Source organism: Gambusia affinis, linkage group LG01 (assembly GCF_019740435.1).
Source record: "Gambusia affinis linkage group LG01, SWU_Gaff_1.0, whole genome shotgun sequence".
NCBI lineage: Eukaryota > Metazoa > Chordata > Actinopteri > Cyprinodontiformes > Poeciliidae > Gambusia > Gambusia affinis.
Window position 1 is genome coordinate 43494953 of NC_057868.1, and position 16724 is coordinate 43511676.

At 34.0% G+C, this 16724-nt stretch overlaps 1 long non-coding RNA gene across 2 annotated transcripts; it reads right to left on the reverse strand.

Annotated features, from left to right (window-relative positions):
• Nucleotides 1–10514: 10514 nt before the first annotated feature.
• Nucleotides 10515–13333, reverse strand: LOC122836612. Of its 2 annotated transcripts, XR_006371578.1 has the most exons (4): nt 13271–13333; nt 12681–12725; nt 11534–12585; nt 10515–11421 (listed from the first exon to the last, which is right to left on the reverse strand). It is a non-coding gene; the product is annotated as an uncharacterized LOC122836612 (long non-coding RNA). The 2 variants fall into 2 exon arrangements; XR_006371577.1 differs by lacking the exon at nt 13271–13333 and having other exon boundaries at nt 12681–12829.
• Between the last annotated feature and the right edge of the window lie 3391 nt (nt 13334–16724).

Here is a 16724-nt window from a genome sequence, read left to right on the forward strand (position 1 = left end):
TTGCAAATTTTCCTCGAACAAATGAGCTCAGTGGTTTAGTTTTAAATTATGCAGGGATCGTTTGTAAGAGGAGGTGGATTTTAACATAGACCAATGAGCCGGGGTCAAATTCATTTGAATCTCTGTTTGCGTCTCTATTCTGATTGATCTTGTTAAAATGCATCTACAAATAATGAGACTGCATCTCAGAAATGTTTTTATTTCAAAGGTGTTGCGAGTGACTGAACAGATTGCAACACGCTACAGTTTATTAGACAATACTACACTGTTAGCCTTTGCTGTATTTTCTACAGCTAAATACCGCAAAATGCCCAGTAAAACTAACATAAAACATCTTTACAATTAGTTACTGTAATTTGCATTGCATTATGGGTAAAGGACATAGTATTACAGTAACTTACTGTATGTTTTGAAGTTGCAGTAATTTACTGTTTACACATTGCAGTAGTGGTACTGTATTTATAATATCTTGCACTGTTAGCCTTTACTGTATTTTTTACAGCTAAATACATAAAATGCCCAGTAAACTAACATAAAACATCTTTACAATTAGTTACTGTAATTTGCATTGCATTATGGGTATAGTACATAGCATTACAGTAACTTACTGTATGTTTTGAAGTTGTAATTTACTGTTTACACATTGCAGTAGTGGTACTGTACTAATAATGTCTTTGCGCTGGCCATGTAAGAATTCTATTTGATTTCCAACGGTCATCATAGATGTTTCATCGTGGTTCCCTGATTCTGTATTTTTACTCCTTTAGTGGTTAACATATTTTAAGGCAGAAAGAGAGCATGTATTTTTGTTTTTTTCACATCCTAGCTAACATTAATATGCAGTTTATCTAGCTACGTCATCAAGGGTGGCTTCGCTTCCAACGTTTTTCTGATGACGTTTGTTTTAAACTCCGAAGCTTTTTCCGTCCAAGTGCAAGTGCAGCTCTGTCGCTGTGGGCTCACACTGCTTCAGCTCTTCGCAAGACAGGTAAAAAAAACACTTAGAAAACTGTTTGAAGCCAATGTATATTTTAGATGGAGCTAACGTAACTTATAGCATCATGCTATAATGCTATAACTTAGCATGAGGTGAAAGAAAAATATGATGGTGTTATTTTTTGAGCTGGTTCGGAATTAACGTTAGCTAAGGTGCTAATTTTACCGAAGGTTTTAGGTTTTAGCTTGGCTTTTGCCGCTAAATCTTCCTCGAGCGACTAGCTTTGGGTTGAGATAAGCTCAGTGATGAGTGTCTGTTAGCATTGTTGTTACATCCTTTGTCGAACAATATAACGTTAACTGATAATTGATCCTCCCCCTTTTTTTTAAAAATACATCTAACTGTTCATTTGTTTAAACCATGACCTTGCAAATGTTAAGAGTGCAGATTAGCTAGGTCAACAAGGATGAATTCTAACGTTGTTCTTTTTTTTCTTTTTGTCAGATGACTTTTTTTAACTCCCAAGCTTTTTCCCTCCAAGTGGCTGTGCAGTTTTGTCCTGCTGAGTGCTAACATAGTTTCAACTCTTGAAAAGACAAGACAACAGGTAAAAAGACAGCTCTTCAAACATATTTGAAGCCACAAAATAATCTGGAAATGTAGAGGAGCAGCTAACCTAATCTATAACTTTGAGCTTGCTACAGCTAGTTAGCCTGCTAAAGTATCATTACATCTCCAACATAGTGTATAAGAGTCTGTAAATGAGGACAAAGGTGGAAAACATTCAAGTGGTTTCTGTTATTTTTTGAGTTGGTTCAGCCACAGTGGCAGGTGGACAAAAAAGTTAATTTCCAACCCTGGTTACATATAAGGACTGTTCACCTGTTTAAACCATGCTCTTGCAAATTTAAAGTTAAGTCAGTACTAACAGGTGCAACTATGTACAGGTGTAAATTCTGCAGCATTTGTACTTCAGAATTTAGAGAATTTTGTACTCATGTGAAGAAACATCAACACACAGCTAATTATCGGTTTCGTTGTGGAATAGAGCAATGTCCTACTTCCGTCAGAGAAAAATAAACATTTAGAAGAAAAGAGGACTCAATCTTCATCTTGGTTGATGTAATTTTATATCGACTCTTAACTTAAAACACACATCTTAAATCAGAATTGTTCAATTAATTTGTTAAAGGGATCAATTCACCCAAATTACAAACATTTTGTTAACCCATATTGTACTTAGCCATTCAGATACTGTATTTGTGGAATGTAATGCTTTAAAAAATTCATTTAGCCTCACAAACTGTCATTCACATCCGCTGTTTCAGAGTGGTAGCAGGATGTAGGGGTAAAGTCTAGTCTAGTCTCCGGGGTGAGGTTCTCAAAAACCTGTTGTAATCTGGGTGAACTGGCCCTTTAAATATAAATTACTACCAGTAATTCATAATTAAGAGTTTTCCTTTTATGTTTCAAAGGTATCTTCCACCAAGATGTCTGTTGAGATGGAAATGACCTTACCTACAACACCAAGGGTAATCATGCTTGGTAAGAGGAATATTTTCTATCACTATAATTTTTTTGTAGCAATGTATGTAATAGTTATGGTAGTCTGTACTTTTACTCACTAGCATTAGCTTGACAAGGGTTTGTCTATTTTAGGAAATAGCTTGATGTCTGCAACCCGGTGGATGGTCAGTATGGAGAAGAAGGTATTTTTCGAGCCTGAGCAACTACATGACTTTACCAGCGTCCTTGCTGTCTTTTTTGGGTCATATTATGACTTCAATCTGGAGTATCAGGAGTCAGCATCTACCACGCTGGAGATGATACAACTGTAAGTACTTTACACCAAGCCATTTATGAATTAAATTTAATGACAGTTTGACTGATGATGAAGAACCATAGCTGATTGCTGTATTGTATGTCTTCATTTTAAAAAATACAATTAATATATTTTATTTCTGTTAAAAGATTCTTTGTGAGGATCAATCCAGATGTTGGTACCAAATGCACAGCCAAAGTCAGTACAAGCTGCAAGATGGGAAGTCTTGTCAAGAGGAAAGTAGTCAGTGTCAACTCCCGGATCAACACCTTCCTCAAACGACTCGCTGAATTTGAATGGAGGACTTCCAACTAGGTAAGCATTTTACCAAATGTTTATTATTTTATTGTCTTTTCCTCCTATCTTGCATGTTCTGACTTTACTTTAGCCTTTTTAATATGATTTTAATGATTATTTATAAATGGCATGTGATTCCTACACAATAGCCCTTTAGAGTAGCCTGCATCTTTTCTGTGTCCGTGGTAAAAAGTGGATGTCGCTGCATCTCTTACTAAATCACAGAAATGTTTAAGTGTGTAGTCGTTTAATTGAGGTGTTTTTTTTATACTATGCAGTTTTCAGTTTATTAGGCACGCCTTTGCAGTAATCCATCAGCACCAACAAAATGACTAAAAAGATTGTTATGACATGTTGTACTTCATCGTCTCCTTGGGGACATTTGCAGGGTCTCAATACAGTACGCAATCGTTTGAATTAGTGAAGACTGACTGACTGCTTTTGCCATAAACAATCCAAAAACCTGAAGTGAAGCCAGTCCTGCTCATTCTTTATGCAGCTTCTATTATCACTTCAGTGTAATTGATTTTTTTTTTTTAAACAAATTATCAACTTAATGCTGCTTTATACCAATGGTTTTATGCATTTGGACATTGTCACTTCAGTTTAATTTGTCAGCCTTCCTGTCGATTTGAAAATGTAGATAACTTCCTGACCATCTCATGACCTCCCACATTTTCTGTCTTATTCTTTACAGTTCAGCTTCCACAAGATGGATCCCACTGATTTTGTTTGACAAATGGAATAAAAGTTCTTCTGATGTAGGAAATGCATCTGATATAACAATATTTATTGATATGAATGCCTACCATATAGTACATTATCGCACTTGCACTGTTATTGTGATGTATTGTGTAACAGAGCACATTTAAGCTACTGTTAACTGCTTTCTGACAATGCAGCCTCTGCTGGTTTTTTAAATGAAGTATATTCTATATTTTTTAAAAGTCAGTCTTTAATAGTTTATGGCTGGTACTTGATGCACACATGTTCATGTTGCTACATACATGTGCCATAAAAATATTGACATGACCTGTAGTGTGTTCTATGGTTTTGTTGTTTTATAGCACATTGTATATTATATTGTGACTTTGTTCTTTATGACATTGCGAATATATAAATGGATTTTATTTCAACAAATCTGCTGAAAATAAATACCTGTTTTTATTCACAGTACTTGGACTAAAATTTCTTTTGTGAAACTTTTCGGTTTATGGTAAAATATTCTTGTATTAAAAAATGTAAACTTTAATTTACAGTAAAACTGACATTATGTTGTGAAACAAGTTTACAGTAGACCAGCTTTACTATAAAATACATTTACAGTTTTATGCTATAAACTACATTTACAGTAAAGCAGTTATAACTGCAAAGCACACTCACAGTAAAAATTAACTGTGAAATATCATGACAGTAAAGGTACTGTGGAATGGTGATTACAGTAACTTACTGGCAACACTGTTGCCAGTAAGTTGCCAGTAAGTTACCGTAGAATGGTGATTACAGTAACTTACTGGCAACACTGTTGCCAGTAAGTCGCCAGTAAGTTACTGTAGAATGGTGATTACAGTACCTTACTGGCAACACTGTTGCCAGTAAGTCGCCAGTAAGGTACTGTAGAATGGTAATTACAGTACCTTGCTGGCAACTTACTGGCAACACTGTTGCCAGTAAGTTACTGTAATTACCATTCTACAGTAACTTACTGGCAACAGTGTTGCCAGTAAGGTACTGTAAAATTACAATAAAAAGTCTAACAGTGTAGTTGGAAGTAGCATATCAGAAGAACATTTTTGTTAAGTGGTATGTTGCATATAAGTATGTTAGTCCTAATTTAACTAAATGAAACAATATTGAATCATTTAGCAGTATGTCCCTAACATTGCAACTGGCCTGATTTTCTGAACAATTATAAATGAAAAAAAAATAACACTGTGTAAAGATTCATAATATATTTTTGTTTTAATTCGTCTTTTTATTGTTTGTGTCTCAGCCAAACTGAAAGGAAATTTGGCAAGAAAACTCTAAGAAGGAATCCCTCTTTTAAATTAAGTTTGCAAGTCTTCCCAATGCATGCAGAGATTTCTTCAGGTACTCCTTAAACCAACACAGTCTCACTCCCGACTCGTCATATATTGACGCATGGGCAGGTTCCCTTAGCGTCACATGTTGACGCGTCGGGTAACCAGCGTCAATAATTGGCGAAGGGTTCTCTCTTTGAATGCTGTACCGCTCCCTAAGCGTCCAGAACCGACGATCTAGGAACAAATAAGATAACACAATTCGTGCATAGCTGATGTATTTGTAGGTTCTTAACAATTTAGTTAATTTTACTTCTGTTTTAAAAGATCCTCCGGTTCTCTGAAGCCGGAACCTTTTTATTTTATTTTTTACCTTTTTTTAAAAACCTTTATTTATAATTTCTCTGCAAATTTGAACAGGATATTAAGAATTTACTAAAAATACAAAAGCCAAACCTATCCGTCATAAGATTTTAATTAGGTATTGTAATAATCGTTACAGTATTTAAAAACAACTCACTAAAATCTAAAACCGGAGGTTTTTCTCTTTATTTATTTTTGTTCGCTTTTTAAAGACCTATATTTCCAATATGCCTTTGATTTCTTTTGGATTTTTCCAATAATTCACTCAAAATAAATGCCAAAATTTAACATACTTGGATAATTTTATTGGATCTTTACAAGGCGTGTTCTCTCAATTCATGCCGTGTTTTTATCTTCCGATTAAATTCAATTTTTTATATATATATATATATATATATATATATATATATATATATATGTATATATATATATATATATATATATATATATATATATATATATATATATATATATATATATATATATATATATATATATATATATATATATATATATATATATATATATATATATATATATATATATATATGTATATTTATATATATATATATATATATATATATATATATATATATGTATATATATATATATATATATATATATATGTATATGTATATGTATATGTATATATATATATATATATATATATATATATATGATATATATATATATGATATATATATATATATATATATATATGATATATATATATATTTATGATATATATATATATATATATATATGATTATATTCTAGTATAGTCTAGAGTTATGTAGTGAGTTGTCCAACCTCATAGCCTTCCACTAGGTGGCTGTATGTACATCCGTGGTTGCTTGCAATCTTATCAATAATGATAAGAAGAAGTTATCTTATAATCTTATTTTAATTAAAAGTTAAAAATAAAAATACGGATGGATTTGCTCATATGATTATATGAAAATCTGTGTTTGTACCATATGAAAATGTTTAATATTTGTATTAGTAGTAATAATAATAAATTAGGATTGCACCCGACAAAACATTAGAGAAGAAGAAGAAGCTTACGTCATTCGACGACACTTTCCGAGCTGGTGAGTAGCCCCTGAATCTGTCAAATAAAAATGTAGTAAAAACCTCAAAAGACCGAAAGTCTACATTTATAAATCTGCTGATGGTAGTTCTATGAGTTAATGTTAGCGGTATGTGGCACAGCATGTGTTTGTACAGATTTAGACACGTTTTAACCCTACTTGGTAGAAAAAAGGGCTACAGTCAGGTTCAAATGTAGCTGTCCTTCATACCTTTAATAACAATGTGCTAAAATTTTGTTTTTTTATATCAGTATATTGATTTAATGTTAGGATTCTCTCATACAGTTCATTACATTTCAACGTTTCCCACAGTGGATAATAAACCCTGAGGCCATCATTCTTTATTTGTTGCCCCACCAGGCTAAGCATTGTTTAATTATTTAAGTCTTTGTAAATCGTTTGCATGTTCTGTGACTTTATAGTTATTGTTCATGCTAATTATACAAGCTATGCCAATATAAAGTCTTTGTTTTCATTTTAGATCCGGATCACATACACAGGAGTCACTCATTGAAGATGAATCACAGTAAGTGACAGAAATTTGTACTCTTCTATATTTGAACAACAGTTCTCGCCTCAAGTAAAGAAACTGTGCGTTGTTTTCTTGTTGTTGTTGTGGTTAGGCTGGACAGGGATCTTGAATAATTGAGAGACACCATGGTGTAAAACGAAGGTGGCTCCTTCGGATGACATTTTCCAGAGAACACTGAGAGATGTTGACCAGGAACTTAGAGGTCAGCTGATCAGAGCACAAAATGAAGCAAGGAGAGGGCCACTCTTCTCAACCTGAAAAGAAGATGTAATGGTAACACTACTTCTTCTCTTGACTGTATGGTCATTAGCAAAATTGAAGCTCAAAGGTCTTGTGGTAAACCTAAATTTAATCTTTATGTTATCCCTGCACCATGCATATGTTCACTCTAGGTACTTAAGCGTCTTTATGCAGTGTAAGAAGTGACTGGTTTATTCCAACTTGTCCTTTGTCATGGGTATGTGCTTTTGATGTGTATGGTTATTTATCTTTGGTGTATGAATATGTTTCTTGGGTGTATCCTGTCTTTCACCAATGCCCGTTGTAAATAGGCACAGATAAGTGAGTATTGTAATACATCCATTTTCTAATGGACATTCAATGATCTTATACATTACGGCAGATATTGAGTCTTTCAGAGCGAAGGTGAAACATTAACATGTTTAACGTTGAAAAATTGTCTTATAGTACTACTTGGTTCTTTGCTGGAATAATGACATGGTGTCTCACTGTCCAAAATGTTCAAATCTGTATGTTCGAAGATAGTGTCTAATATATGATATAAGTAGTTTTTGGCTTTTTATAGCCATGGATCTCCATTGTGCAACATCTTCAGGTCTGTGAAATCATTCACTTCTGTTTTCAGCAAAATTGTAAAACAAGCTTTTATTGGAGATGTATTTTTGTGTTGTGCTATCTGTCATTAAACATGTTTTTTTCAAAATGTATTATGTATCACTGGGACTGCAAAAAAGACACTTCTAATTTGGTCACAGTTGTGACATTTGTTTATCCGAAAGCTGTCAATGTTAGCATTTCCTGTAGTTTGTCTTAAACAATTGATAAATGTATAATGCATCAATAAAAGCTTTTGTATTGAAAAGATATTCTGTCAAATGTGAGTGCTTTACATAGTAACAAATATTTGGGTATCAAACGAACACATCAGTGAGCATGTTAGCTGAACTCATTACTGTTGCACTTCAAAAATTTCCACATGGTAGCACAAATAATACCCTTTAGCAAAAAAATGAGTAAGATCTTTCCTTTTAAATAAACAAATTGACCAGGTTAGAAGATGACACGTTCAGGTAAAGGCACTTTCTCCCTTCGCGAAATCGTTGGGACAGGCATGTTGATAGGACACAGCTGGAGAAGATTCCATTGTGGGATGCAGTAGTTCCACAACGTCACATGTTACTATTGGTTATCAATGGGTGACACGCCACGTGACCAGTTACACACTTTTTGTCGCTTAATGAAAACTATTAATACGATTTGACATTAGGATTTCATTCTGTCTGATAAGTTCAGTTTATGACTGGAAAATGTGATTTACTTACTTTAACAGAATTTGCTACCCACTCAGACTGGTGAGTTTAATCATGACATCGCCCCGTGTGTCAATGATGGGGCGCATTCCATTTCAAACATTGAACGTTTGCCGCGACAATAAGACCCTGTGAGTTGTAAGTGCGAGGATGTTATAAAGTAATGTATATGGTCATTGAGAGTGTAATTGTAGTGTATTAAACTATGATCAGGGCTTCACTTTTTTCTCATATTTAGTTTAGCTGCACTATTACAGATAGTATGTGTTAACAAGGAGGCGCTGTATGGGAGAGTGATGCAAAAGAAGCCTTTTTCAGCAATTACGCCTCAAACAGACCCGCTTGAGGTCTGCAAAAGCACATTTGGACGAGCCAGCTTCATTTTGGAATAAGGTCCTGTGGACTGAAGAAACAAAGATTGAGTTGTTTGGTCATAAAAAAGGCATTATGCATGGCGGGGAAAAAACAAACAAAAAACAGCATTCCAAGAAAACACTTGCTACCCACTGTAAAATTTGGTGGAGGTTCCATCATGCTTTGGGGTTGTGTGGCCAATGCTGGTACTGTGAATCTTGTTAAAGTTGAGGGTCACATGGATTCCACTCAATATCAACAGATTCTTGAGAATAATGTTCAAGAAGCTGATACGAAGTTGAAGTTATGCCGGTGATGGATATTTCAGTAAGACAATGATCCAAAACACCGCTCCAAATCTACTCAGGCATTCATGCAGAGGAACAATTGCAATGTTCTGGATGGCCATCCCAGTCCAGACCTGAATATCATTGAACATCTGGGATGATTTGAAGCGGGCTGTCCATGCTCGGCAACCATCACACTTAACTCAACTGGAATTGTTTTGTAAAGAGGAATGGTCAAAAATACCTTCATACAGGATCAAAGAACTTATTAAAAGCTACAGGAAGTTACTACAGGCTGTTATTTTTGCAAAAGGCTGATTTAATAAATATTAATGTCACTTTTCTGTTGAGGTGCCCATATTTTTGCACCTGTCAAATTTTCTGTTAATGCATACTGTACATTTTCTGTTAGTCCAATAAACCTCATTTCAATACTGAAATATTACTGTGTCCATTAGATATATCAAACTGAAGTAGCTTTTGCAAACACCCAAATATTTATACATAAAAACGATTAAGATTAATAGGGGTGCCCAAACTTTTTCATATGACTGTATGTTGCCGCTTTCTCAGGTAGGTTACAAACAGTTATGTCATGATGCCCCAGCCGGCATACCTAGGTGGGCCCCATAAGGGAAAAAAGAGGGCAGACAGTATAGGTCCCAAAATGGTTTGTCACCATTTTCCATAGTGGCCCATATATTTTTTTTATGTAAGCAGAGACAAATCACATAAGACTACATGTCAGAATTTTCTGACATACAGTTGGTGTTATTCAGACTCTCTGTCTTTATATTCCTGCCTGATCCGTCCTGCTGTGTGCTTAAATTTTAATGTAATATCTGGTGTGAAGGATGTCAATATTCGTGTTGCCCTCCAGAAAAACGCAAACATCAACACTAATATTAACTGCTCTATAACATTTTAAACAACCAGGAATGTACATGTCCTTACAGTTGCAAAACTAAATGCAAATCTAACAGTAAGATAATTCTCACTAGTCTGTGCAGCCATATGAGTGGTGGAGCAGTGGAAGGAGCGCTTAGACAGCAAACACTCAACCTGGATGCTGGTGTGAGGGGTCTCCTAAAAAAGTAGTCAATCATCCAACTGCAGATGATACATTATGGTGCTGCTGGCATTCTTACTAAAACCAGGAAGGTAAATCAAATCAACCAGTTTGTAAGTCCCTACACAGGCTACAAATAGTCCATATTGTAAGTTTTGAAATCTGTCTGAAATATCACAGAAACACTGACATAGCTCTTAATGAATTTTTAATACAGAGTAGTGCCCTTCAAAATAATGTAATTCTTGGATAACAGTCAAATATTTCTCAAATATGAACATCACAAAATTTTTGTCCACTACGCTTTTAGTTATTTCATTGTTGTGCTCAAATTTAAAGATATTATGTAAAGCAGATTATGCAGCATCTCAAGATTAAGAGTTAAATTCAAACTGTAAATAAAGTTTAGTCATTAACAATGTCATACTGAACAAGAACATTAATAAATGTGAAAAAGACTACAAAGCTGTAATGAGTAAAATTAAAATGCCCTTGATTATATATAGCTTGACTTAAAAAACAGATATGTCTCAACAATATCAAAACAATAAACTGAGATGTTAGAACAAAAAGCTTATATGAAAATCATCAATGAACTTTTATACTGGAATATGTGCTCTTCACATAGAACAGTAAGTGGCCATAAATCATGAAGATGATTCACAATCTATGCTGTTCTCTCCTTCGTCAACATTGTTCGTCATCATCCGCTTCATCCTCTCCATCGTCAATGCTTTCATCATAGTCTACGTAATGTAGATCTGGAGACATAAGTGCTTGAGAATAAGAGTTAAACTCTGGTAGGTGATGATTTGGAGGAGGGGCACCAACTTCGATAAACCTCTTGAACATGTTCATTGCACTGTACATTTTCTTTTCTAACATGATAATGTTTTGATGAAGTACAGCTTTTGAACCAGGATCTGCAGTATCATTTATAGCTGAACTTAAATGTCCATGTTGTTGATGAAGGTGAAGAATGACAGTGTTCATCTCTCTCTTAAGTAGAAGCTTTTCTTCAGTTGCTCTAGTCTTCAAATGCAGGGCTTCTATTGCTCGACTTTTTAGGTTCTTTGGAACAACACCATGATCTTCAATCTTTAAAATAAGAGAACAATTGCAAGTGGAACCTTGTTAAATGTAGTAGCAACATAAAGTGAATAACAGCATGTAGAAAGTTGAATAAAACCTTTAGATCAATTCTACTCACTTCTTCATCAAACAATGTGTACAGCTGGGAGGAGGCATCACACAATTCTCAAAATTCTAAATGTGATGGAAAGATGCCAGTTTGTGGAGGCCACTGCAGATTATTGTACTCTGTAACAATCTTCTTCAGTTTCCTGTTACAGGCATTCACTTGCTTGGACAGCCTTATAACAACTCCTGTCCATCTGTAAAGAAAGAAGAAATATAAATACTAGTAAAAATAATACAATCAACACAATATGAAAACATGATACAATAGTCATTTATGGAAGTATGTTAAACATAATAAAAGGTTGACATCTGAAATAGTGTTTATCTCAATTTGGATGTTGTGAACACAAGTAGTGGCAGCCAATTCTACACAAGATATTCAACATGACACTAAAGTTCGCATAAGGAAATCTCAGTTTGTAGGTCAAAATCTATTACTGCCAATAATTGAATGATATTTTAATTGTACTCTTAAAAAAGTTATCCTCAGAATATAAAGACTGATAGTTCTTACAGTGACTCAATATCTGCCGTAATGTATAAGATCATTGAATGTCCATTAGAAAATGGATGTATTACAATACTCACTTATCTGTGCCTATTTACAACGGGCATTGGTGAAAGACAGGATACACCCAAGAAACATATTCATACACCAAAGATAAATAACCATACACATCAAAAGCACATACCCATGACAAAGGACAAGTTGGAATAAACCAGTCACTTCTTACACTGCATAAAGGACGCTTAAGTACCTAGAGTGAACATATGCATGGTGCAGGGATAACATAAAGATTAAATTTAGGTTTACCACAAGACCTTTGAGCTTCAATTTTGCTAATGACCATACAGTCAAGAGAAGAAGTAGTGTTACCATTACATCTTCTTTTCAGGTTGAGAAGAGTGGCCTCTCCCTTGCTTCATTTTGTGCTCGTCGATCAGCTGACCTCTAAGTTCCTGGTCAACATCTCTCAGTGTTCTCTGGAAAATGTCATCCGAAGGAGCCACCTTCGTTTTACACCATGGTGTCTCTCAATTATTCGAAGATCCCTGTCCAGCCTAACCACAACAACAACAAGAAAACAACGCACAGTTTCTTTACTTGGCGTGAACTTTTTTTCAAATATAGAAGAGTACAAATTTCTGTCACTTACTGTGATTCATCTTCAATGAGTGACTCCTGTGTATGTGATCCGGATCTAAAAATGAAAACAAAGACTTTATATTGGCATAGCTTGTATAATTAGCATGAACAATAACTATAAAGTCACAGAAAATGCAAACGTTTTACAAAGACTTAAATAAATAAACAATGCTTAGCCTGGTGGGGCAACAAATAAAGAATGATGGCCTCAGGGTTTATAATACACTGTGGGAAACGATGAAATGTAATGAACTGTATGACAGAATCCTAACATTAAATCAATATACTGATATAAACTAGTATACTGAAAAGTATACGGTTTTTAAGATATATGAAACAAAATTTTAGCACATTGTTATTAAAGGTATGAAGGACAGCTATTGAACCTGACTGGCTTTTAAAAGGCTACTTTAGCGAGCTAAAGTAGCCTTTTCTACCAAGTAGGGTTAAAAACGTGTCTAAATCTGTACAAACACATGCTGTGCCACATACTCGCTAACATTAACTCATAGAACTACCATCAGCAGATTTATAAATGTAGACTTTCGGTCTTTTGAGGTTTTTACTACATTTTATTTGACAGATTCAGGGACTACTCACCAGCTCCGACCGTGGAAAGTGTCGCGTCGAATGACGTAAGCTTCTTCTTCTTCTCTAATGTTTTGTCGGGTGCAATCCGTAATTTATTATTATTACTACTAATACAAATATTAAACATTTTCATATGGTACAAACACAGATTTTCATATAATCATATGAGCAAATCCATCCGTATTTTTATTTTTAACTTTTTTAATTAAAAATAAAATTATAAGATAACTTCTTCTTATCATTATTGATAAGATTGCAAGCAACTACAGATGTACATACAGCCACCTAGTGGAAGGCTATGAGGTTGGACAACTCATAACACTACATAACTCTAGAATATACCTTTTAATTTCATTATATGCTTATATATATATATATATATATATATATATATATATATATATATATATATATATATATATATATATATATATATATATATATATATATATATATATATACCAACTGAGGCCATATATATATATATATATATATATATAATAAAAATAAAAAATTGAACGACCGGAAGATAAAATCACGGAATTAATTGAGAGAACACGTCTTGTAAATATCCAATAAAATTAACCAAGTATGTTAAATTTTGGCATTTATTTTGAGTGAATTTTTGGAAAAAATCCAAAGAAATAAAAGGCATATTGGAAATATAGGTCTTTAAAAAAGCGAACAAAAATAAACAAAACAAAAAAAAAACCTCCGGTTTTAGATTTTAGTGAGTTGTTTTTAAATACTGTAACGATTATTACAATACCTAATTAAAATCTTATGACGGATAGGTTTGGCTTTTGTATTTTTAGTAAATTCTTAATATCCTGTTCAAATTTGCAGAGAAATTATAAATAAAGGTTTTTAAAAAAAGGTAAAAAATAAAATAAAAAGGTTCCGGCTTCAGAGAACCGGAGGATCTTTTAAAACAGAAGTAAAATTAACTAAATTGTTAAGAACCTACAAATACATCAGCTATGCACGAATTGTGTTATCTTATTTGTTCCTAGATCGTCGGTTCTGGACGCTTAGGGAGCGGTACAGCATTCAAAGAGAGAACCCTTCTCGTCAATTATTGACGCGAAGGGGGTACCCGACGCGTCAACATGTGACGCTAAGGGAACCTGCCCATGCGTCAATATATGACGAGTCGGGAGTGAGACTGTGTTGTTGGACAGTTTGTGAAATTTCAGCACCACAATCAAATTTCAGCATAATTTGCTTAATATAACTTGGAAATGCTGAGAAAGAGTAAATCTGGTTGTTTGAAGCTGGAAGCAGTTCAAAATTTTGAGTTTTAAGCTTTTTTACTGTTAGTGGCCAAAAACGCTTTATCTCAGCGAGAGAAGCCAAAAATGGACAGTTTGTGAAATTTCAGCACCACAATCAAATTTCAGCATAATTTGCTTAATATAACTTGGAAATGCTGAGAAAAAGTAAATCTGGTTGTTTGAAGCTGGAAGCAGTTCAAAATTTTGAGTTTTAAGCTTTTTTACTGTTAGTGACCAAAAACGCTTTATCTCAGCGAGAAGCCAAAAATGGACAGTTTGTGAAATTTCAGCACCACAATCAAATTTCAGCATAATTTGCTTAATATAACTTGGAAATGCTGAGAAACAGTAAATCTGGTTGTTTGAAGCTGGAAGCAGTTCAAAATTTTGAGTTTTAAGCTATATTACAGTTAGTGGCAAAAAACGCTTTATCTCAGAGAGAAGCCAAAAATGGACAGTTTGTGAAATTTCAGCACCACAATCAAATTTCAGCATAATTTGCTTAATATAACTTGGAAATGCTGAGAAACAGTAAATCTGGTTGTTTGAAGCTGGAAGCAGTTCAAAATTTTGAGTTTTAAGCTTTTTTACTGTTAGTGACCAAAAACGCTTTATCTCAGCGAGAGAAGCCAAAAATGGACAGTTTGTGAAATTTCAGCACCACAATCAAATTTCAGCATAATTTGCTTAATATAACTTGGAAATGCTGAGAAAGAGTAAATCTGGTTGTTTGAAGCTGGAAGCAGTTCAAAATTTTGAGTTTTAAGCTTTTTTACTGTTAGTGGCCAAAAACGCTTTATCTCAGCGAGAGAAGCCAAAATTGGACAGTTTGTGAAATTTCAGCACCACAATCAAATTTCAGCATAATTTGCTTAATATAACTTGGAAATGCTGAGAAAAAGTAAATCTGGTTGTTTGAAGCTGGAAGCAGTTCAAAATTTTGAGTTTTAAGCTTTTTTACTGTTAGTGACCAAAAACGCTTTATCTCAGCGAGAGAAGCCAAAAATGGACAGTTTGTGAAATTTCAGCACCACAATCAAATTTCAGCATAATTTGCTTAATATAACTTGGAAATGCTGAGAAACAGTAAATCTGGTTGTTTGAAGCTGGAAGCAGTTCAAAATTTTGAGTTTTAAGCTTTTTACTATTAGTGACCAAAAGCGCTTTATCTCAGCGAGAAGCCAAAATGGACAGTTTGTGAAATTTCAGCACCACAATCAAATTTCAGCATAATTTGCTTAATATAACTTGGAAATGCTGAGAAACAGTAAATCTGGTTGTTTGAAGCTGGAAGCAGTTCAAAATTTTGAGTTTTAAGCTTTTTTACTGTTAGTGGCCAAAAACGCTTTATCTCAGCGAGAGAAGCCAAAATGGACAGTTTGTGAAATTTCAGCACCACAATCAAATTTCAGCATAATTTGCTTAATATAACTTGGAAATGCTGAGAAACAGTAAATCTGGTTGTTTGAAGCTGGAAGCAGTTCAAAATTTTGAGTTTTAAGCTTTTTACTGCTAGTGACCAAAAGCGCTTTATCTCAGCGAAGCCAAAATGGACAGTTTGTGAAATTTCAGCACCACAATCAAATTTCAGCATAATTTGCTTAATATAACTTGGAAATGCTGAGAAACAGTAAATCTGGTTGTTTGAAGCTGGAAGCAGTTCAAAATTTTGAGTTTTAAGCTTTTTAGTGTTATTGAGCAAAATCGATTTATCTCAGCGAGAGTATGCAAAAATGGACAGTTTGTGAAATTTCAGCACCACAATCAAATTTCAGCATAATTTGCTTAATATAACTTGGAAATGCTGAGAAACAGTAAATCTGGTTGTTTGAAGCTGGAAGCAGTTCAAAATTTTGAGTTTTAATCTTTTTTACTGTTAGTGTCCAAAATAGCTTTATCTCAGCGAGAGAAGCCAAAAATGGACAGTTTGTGAAATTTCAGCACCACAATCAAATTTCAGCATAATTTGATTAATATAACTTGGAAATGCTGAGAAACAGTAAATCTGGTTGTTTGAAGCTGGAAGCAGTTCAAAATTTTGAGTTTTAAGAATTTTTACTGCTAGTGACCAAAAAGCTTTATCTCAGCGAGAAGCCAAAATGGACAGTTTGTGAAATTTCAGCACCACAATCAAATTTCAGCATAATTTGCTTAATATAACTTGGAAATGCTGATAAACAGTAAATCTG